This window comes from Elephantulus edwardii, unplaced genomic scaffold (assembly GCF_000299155.1).
Source record: "Elephantulus edwardii isolate Elephantulus edwardi_28Jun2011 unplaced genomic scaffold, EleEdw1.0 scaffold00069, whole genome shotgun sequence".
Taxonomy (NCBI): Eukaryota; Metazoa; Chordata; class Mammalia; order Macroscelidea; family Macroscelididae; genus Elephantulus; species Elephantulus edwardii.
The window spans coordinates 7,570,159-7,577,762 of NW_006399819.1; positions in this window are offsets into that span (position 1 = coordinate 7,570,159).

The window sequence follows — 7,604 nt, forward strand, 5'->3', positions numbered from 1 at the left end:
CTACTCCTTGGAGGCAAGGATTCTGGAGTTTTGTCTGACATACTTTGGACATGTTGCCAGGAGGGACAGGTCCTTGGAGAGGGACATCATGCTTGGCAGGGTGGAGGGACAGCACAGGAGGGGAAGACCCTCTATGAGATGGATTGATTCGGTGACTGGGGTAATCGGGATGGGTGTGTCAGTGGTGGTGTGGTTGGTGCAGGATAGAGAAGGGATTAGGGCTGTTGTGCATAGGGTTGCTATGAGTCGGAAAGAATAAAGGATTTATATCTAGAATTTCTAGAATACTTGAGCATCATAACAATATAAATGTAAACAGCCCAATTAAAAAATGGGCACAGGATACGAACAGACATTTCAACAAAGAAGACATTCATATGGTAAACAAACACATAAAGAAATGCTCAAAATCCCTATCTTTAAGAGAGATGCAAATTAAAACAACTATGAGATATTATCTCACACCAGTAAGAATAGAAAAATTTATCAGAGTAGCAAGCAAAAAATGTTGATGAGGTTGTTGAGAAATTAGAACCTTTACTCACTGTTGGTGAAAGCATAAAATGGTACAACCACTTTGGAAGGTACTATGACGCTTTCTCAAAAAGTTGTAAATAGAAATACCATTTGACCCAGCAATTCCACTACTGGGAATATACCCTGAAAATCCAGAACTGCCACGGAAGCAGATACATGCACACCCATGCTTATTGCTGATTTGTTCACAATAGTGAAGAGTTAGAAACAACGCAAGTGCCCATCAACAAATGAATGGATAAAGAAGCTGTGGAATATTATGCAGCACTGAAAACAAAGAACTCATGAAATAGTATATGAAATGGGGGATCCTAAATGGCATTATACTGAGTGAAATACCTCAGTCACAAAAATACAAATACTGCCTAATGTCATTGTTATGAAACAGGTTTGACTTAGGGATTGGGAGGAAACTAAGAAAAGATGGGATCAATAATATACATGGCATTGAAACAGACAAGGGAGAGAACTGTATAAAAGTAATATATGATTAGGTATTATTGGCATGACAAGAGTCTAGAATAAGAGCTGCATAATAAAGTGGTGGTAATTTTGGGGTGGTGTATAACAATGAAATAACTTTTTTTTTCCAAAGGATAATGTGAATGGGGTGGGGGGCATTGAGTGCAGGGGGGAATTCTTTATAAACTTTCATTAAAATCTCAATTAAAAGAGTAAAAGAAAATGCATTGGTCAGTGCCTTTTTGGCTGGATGGCTTAAAGATCTGTTTCTCTGTTGATCAGTAAATACAGCTATGTCATATAGATGGAGAGTTCACAGACAAGAAAAAAAGTATATTGGCTCCTCAAAACATTCTGATCTAGAGGCAAGGTTGGAATTCTATGTTATTTTTAAATAATTGATTTTTTTACTTACTTATTTACAATCTCAAAGCATTTATTGTGATTTGGCAATAACATAAGAGCAGTCAAAAGAGTACACACATGTTTTAGTAGTATAACAAAAAAAAAAAAAGAAGAAATTAAAAAACTATTGCCCTGAACCACTTTTCACTTCCTTGATAATTTCTAGTTGCATACACTTTGTAGAAGAGTAATATTTCCTTTTAACATGATCCAGCTCAGTTGTTTTCTTGACTCTGTTTTAGAAGGAATCTCTTCCTGCATTATTTAATACGAGCTTCATGTACTCTTCAAATACTTTCTTCCTATACTCATCAAAACCATACTGCCCTCTATCTGCATATTCACTTACTCACAGAGCCAGATCTGAACCTGAGATCTGATCTGGAACTCTTTATTTTAAAGAATTATTTCATGTTTTGGTCACTTTGATTAGATAAAATTTAGACTATAAAATGTTTGATAGAAGTATGATAACCAGAGCTATCTATGGTACTGTATGGTCTGGTCATATTTTCCTTCATTGTTCTATAAGTATCTTCTCACATTTTCTCTTCTCTCCTAAAATCTTGCATTTAAGAAATTTTCCCCATACTATTTCCTATTCATGATCTTTGCAATCACTTATTATGCATCAGAAAGTTGGACAATGACTAGGGATGATAGAAGGAGAATTGATGTATTTCAGCTGTGGTGCTGGAAAAGAGTATTGAGGGTACCATGGACTGCTAAGAAAACAAACAGATTCATTCTGGAGAGGGTTAAACCAAGCAACTCCTTGGAGGCAAGGATTCTGAGGCTTTGTCTGACATACTTTGGACATGTAAGGAGTGACCAGTCCTTGGAGAGGGACATCATGCTTGGGAGGGTGGAGGGACGACTCAGGAGGGGAAGGCCCTCTATGAGGTGGATTGATTCAGTGACTGGGGTAATCGGGATGGATGTATTTGAGACAGTGTGATTGGCACAGGACAGAGCAGAGTTTAAGGCTGTTGTACATAGGGTCGCTATGAGTTCCAAGCGACTCTACAACACATAACAGCAACAACAACATTTCTTATTCATTGACTTCACAACCTCAGTCCTTATGTGAGAACTTGTATTATAAATTTTTTTCTTTTTCTTTTATTATTTTTAGTCCTCAACCAAAACATAATCATCTATATTAAGAAATAATGTCCATGCAGACAAAACTTTTGAGCTCTTGATGAAATTATTAGAAAGTTGTTTTAGTTAGAAAAATGGAAACCCCTAATTATTATTATCCCCCAAATCCAAATCTGAACATACATTGCAAGCTGTTTTGCGGGTATTTTGATTGGGGATTTTGTTTGTTTGTTACTTGGTTATTTGTCCGTTTGTTTTGGTAAGCCATTTTAATCAAGGCATATTTTTCTGTAATTGTGGAAAAGCTCAGCCAACTTCCAACGTAAATATATCCTCCAATATAAGTGTAACCTTTCCCATCTCAGTATCTCTTATATTATCGTCTCTTAGTTGGCCCAGACCTTCTAGATGAGCATCATTTGGAGCTGTTGTTTTTGTTAGATGGCATTGAATCTAGTACAACTTGTAACACTTCTATGAAGAACAGATCTAAATTCTGTCCTATTCTGTGCCATTTTTATTATTTCTGACATGCTCAAGTCATGGTGTCAACAGATTGTGGGTCTTCCTCTCTTTTATGAACCCTGCATCTTCCCAAGCTTGATGTCCCTCTCCAACAAATAGCCTCTTCTAGCCACATGTCCAAAGTATGTGAGACAAAGCTGTATCATGTTGCCTCCAAGAAGCACTCTAATTGCATTTTCTCTAAAATGTTCGCTCTTTAGGCAGTCCGTGGAATATTGAGCATTCTTATTCAATAGCACAACTCAAAAGCATTAATTCTTCTTCTGTCATCTCTATTGATCATGCAGCACTCAAATACATCGCAAGTGATTGAAAAGAACATGGCCTGAACCAGGCACACCTTAGTTCTAAAATTAAATCATTGTTCCTCAATAAGTAGAAAAGGTCCTAGACTGCAGACTTTCCCAGTATAAAATGTCTCTTCATCTCCTGATTACTGGTATCAAAGGTGTTGAAAAATCTCCCATGTGGAGATTTTTCATTTTCTACAGTTGGCTACTTCCCCAAAAATGTATGATTACCTCCTAGATGAAGTATACATTTCATGAGAATGTAATCTAATTTAGCACTCATATTTAAATTATTTTGTAATATCTAAAATAATACACTGAGCTATAACTTCCCTATTCAGGTGACACATTTATAGTTAACATAGATAGAACCTTCAATTCAGATAGCAGAGGTATTGTGGCTGTGAGTCATGACTTCTGAGAAGAATGGAGAGTCAGCAAAATGGATGTTAAAGGGTTAAACCAGTATGCACAAAGACATTATCTCTGTAACCAGTATGATAAACAAAACAATGTTATGGATGAAATTTTCATCATTATCAAAAAGGAGAAAGGAAGCAAAAATTGAAATTTTTGTTACTTGTCCCTTCCTAATCATATCACATTTGCATGGTATCTGGCCACTCACTTATTATCAAATGCTGCTGAAATAGAAATGAGGAGTCGATGGTTTTAAAGAGTTGATAATCTATTTCAACAAGTAAATATTAGAGAAAAAAATAAACCACAATGTCACTTCTTACATTAATTTCTCTGATACAATTCTCGAAATCTACTAAGGATCTAGTGATAAATACATAGCATAGTATAGATAATCAGATGATATGAGCATTCTTCATTTATTTGATAAGCGTGTTGAGCACCTATGTATGGACCAACCATTGTTTTTGTTGCTTGGAATAAAGGAACAGAATAAATGTTTGTGAGAGTTATATTTCATAAAGATTTACAGGCAAGTGTGAAGAAAAAGAACCAGGTATTAAAAGTATGGTACAATTAATTTATATGGGAAGAGTTAGCTTCTGTTATGTGATGAGAACATGTACGAGGAATGCTTCATGTATCAACTTCATAGGTCAGAAAAAGTCATACTTGTGAAATTGCAAAGAACCTTCATTTGAAAACTGGCTTTGTCTTTTATTAACAGCGGAAATCAGAACAAATTCATCCTTCTACACGTCAACTCACTCATTTGTAGGGTAAGAATAATAGCGATAGCAGCCTCAAAAAATGTTTGGATGATTAGATGAATTCATGTGCACAATGCCTAGAAGAAATTGGCCTATACTCAGCACTTAAATGTTGGCTTTTTCTATTGTAGTTGTTGTTGTTATGTGCTGTCGAGTCGCCTGAGACTCATAGCGACCCTATGTACAACAGCCCTAAACTCTGCTCTGTCCTGTGCCAATCACACTGTCTCTGACACTCCCATCCCAATTATCCCAGTCACTGAATCAATCCACCTCATAGAGGGCCTTCCTCTCCTGTGCTGTCCCTCCACCCTCCCAAGCATGATGTCCCTCTCTAAGGGTCTCTCCTCACAACAAATCCAAAGTATGTTAGATGGAGCCTCAGAATCCTTGCCTCCAAGGAGCTACCCGGTTTAACCCTTTCCAGGACAAATCTGTTTGTTTTCCTAGCAGTAAATTTAGGAATGTTAAGAGAGAGGTAGGTATAAGATAAGGAGAAGCAAGATTACTAAGCCATTACAAACCTTGATCAAGAGTTTATAATCTATTCTGAGGTTGTTAAGGAAGAATCAAAAAAGAATTTCAAACAGAGGAATAACAGAAATTTATTTATACTTTATCACTTCTAGCTTTGTTTCATATTGATTCCACAATTCTTTCTCATCTTTTGATCTATTTTATTTCTTTGCATGCATTTGTATAAAATTAACTAAGGAAACGAGACAGCCCTTGGGACAGAATGGATACTTAACACAACTCCAGAATGACCTTGATTCTCAGTGCAGATTATCATAATGTAAAATACAAGACTTAGCTCCTCCGTGAGACAATATTGTGGGAAATTTACATGTCTGTAACTTATGTTACCAAATGAAGAATTTTGCAAAGAAAGATAGTTCTGAGGTCCTGGCAAGCACGACCATGCCACATGGTTCTTTTGTACCCTACGATATATTTCAGATTCTTCCCCTTTCTTGCAATCCGCGTGCAGTGAATTTTAAGGAAAAAATAAATGTGGCAAAGAAATCTGAAATCTGTTTCTCACCTCTCACAGACCCATCCTGGTGGGAACTTTGCATGCTCTCCTAATTTTGAAAATCTACAAACTGCTAATTTAACATAACCTAAGCACTGAATGCAGCATCTGAAATTGCTTCCCAGTTCCAAAGTCACACTGCTCTTTCCATATATGTTCATTTTGTTCTGATCTTTTTTTTCCAGTTTATGAGTTCTTGTCTTCAGTCCAGCATCACCCATCCTCCTTCTACATTTTTCCCTAACTCAGACCTCCTACTGTATTATTTCCTTGCTTTTGGAATGAGTTATTTCTTTTGTGTTCATTTTATAAAGTCAGTAAATGGAACGTGAATGCATCTTGTAAGAGACAAGCTCTAAACGTATTTGATTTTTCTTTATTCCATTTTGTTATCAGCGTCAGTACATTATGTACCTCTACATTAAGATACAATTTTCTATCTTTGAAAAATGTGCTTTTTCCCCACCCCAAGTTATCTGGTGGCTTTTTAAAAATGAGAAAGAAGGATTAAATGCAGGCAATCATAAAGCTGGGTTTACAAATATGAGTTACATAGAAAGACTGCAAATCACTGAAGAACTATCTGATATTTTTCTTGACTCAATTCCAAATACATATTAAGTAATGGATTAACTGTTTCCAGGATAAATGCTGATAATTATTGTATCACATCACAAAGTAGTCTGTTACGGGTGACAGAAATGCTGAATTTCACTACAATAACCCCAGTTAATTTTCAGTTCACATTCTGAGGCAAAACTTTTGACATCTTTGAATGTTTTATTGTATTTGTGTATCTGCATTCATTTTTCACTTTGATGCAAAAAGAACATTAATTAAAATTGTACTGATGGAATGATCATGTGATGTCTCAAATTACAGGTTCAAAAAGATTTAAAGTTTGTTAAATTTGTCCTAGGCACAGTTATAAAATGTAAAGCTTTTGTTGTTGTTGATAAGGTTATGAACCATTGAGTCACTTGTGACTCATAGCGACCCTATATACAACAGTTCTAAACCCTGTTCTATCTCTTGCCTACCTTATTGTCTCTGACACACCTATCCCCATCACACCATAAATGGAATCAATCCATCTCATCAAGGGTCTTCCTAACCTGAGCTGTCCCTCCACCCTCCCAAGCATGACGTTCCTCTCCAACAACTGGTCCCTCCTTGCAACCTGTCCAAAGTGTGTCAGATGGAACTTCAGGATCCTTGCCTTCAAGGAGCAGCCTGGCTTCACCCTCTCCAGGATTAACTTACTTTTTCTCCTCGCAGTCCATGATATATTCAAGCTCTTCTCCAGCACTAAATCTCAAAGACATCATCTCTCCTTCTGTTATCCCTAATCATTGTCCAGCTCTCTGATGCATAGCAAATAATGGCAAAGACCATGGCCTATATATATATATGTTTATTTTTGAAGGGAAAGAAGATAGGCTTGTCAAGAAAAAAGGATATTAGTCTTTTTGAAAGTTATTTCCTGCTTCACTTTTGTATTATCTCTTGTCATTTTTATGTATTAATAAATAAAGACAATTAATTGTTTTCACATGAATTTTTAAATCTAACAAAAAAAAGCATTTCAAAATATATTCAATGGCGTTTAACACAGATGTTATAATTCCCAGAATTACATGGGTTTTCTTTCAAATTTTCTAATGACTATATTCTGGAGAAGTTGCCCTAGTAACCCAAAGACAGCATGTCTCTAGTGGTTTGAATCCACCAGCAGCTCTGAGGGAGAAAGACATACAATCTCTTCTTATGTGATTTATAGCATCCAGAAAACCTGCTAGCAGGTCAGCTATGAGTCAGTTCTGACTCAAGAGCAATGAGTTGCCTTGAGATAAACTGAGTTGAGTTGATAAAACAGATAGTATAATATTTTGTCCTGTTACTGAAGAGGACCTGAAGCACCTGCTGCGGAGGGTCAAGGACTGCAGCCTACAATATGGATTGATGCTCAATGTCAAGAAGACAAAGATTCTCACCACTGGACCAATTGGCAGCATCAGGATGGATGATGAAGAGACTGAGATTGTACACAGCTTT